We start from the raw sequence: 433 nt of genomic DNA on the forward strand, positions 1-433 counted from the left end.
GGCTGAGCCGCTCGAGTCCGAGAGGCGAGCCGGTCCGGCTTGCCATTGCGCATGCTCGATCCTCACTCGGCCTCCGGAGCTCCTCCAGGACTTGGGCGCAGAAATTCCGCGGGATGGGGCGAGCCGCGGGCCCAGCAAAATGAAGAGGAGGAAGGCGAACCGTGGGTGTGGGTGCGGGCGTGCTAACGCGTTTGGAAGCCTTGTAGTGTCCCTCTCGGCTTCCTAGCGTCGCCTCCGCCAGGCGGAGTAGCCCCAGCTGTAAGGCTGGGATGTGGCCATTGGCTGATGCTGCGGTTTGCCGGGGCCTGCCTGGGCCTGCCCGGAGCCTCAGTTTGGTCACAACCCGCCCTGAGCCCTCGGCCTTGGGCTTGACCACAGGTGTGGGGTCAGGTTTGTCACACCAGGCAGAGAGCTACTTCCCCTCCCCGGGCTT

This window comes from Tupaia chinensis, unplaced genomic scaffold, assembly GCF_000334495.1.
Source record: "Tupaia chinensis unplaced genomic scaffold, TupChi_1.0 Scaffold143836_2, whole genome shotgun sequence".
Classification (NCBI taxonomy): Eukaryota; Metazoa; Chordata; class Mammalia; order Scandentia; family Tupaiidae; genus Tupaia; species Tupaia belangeri.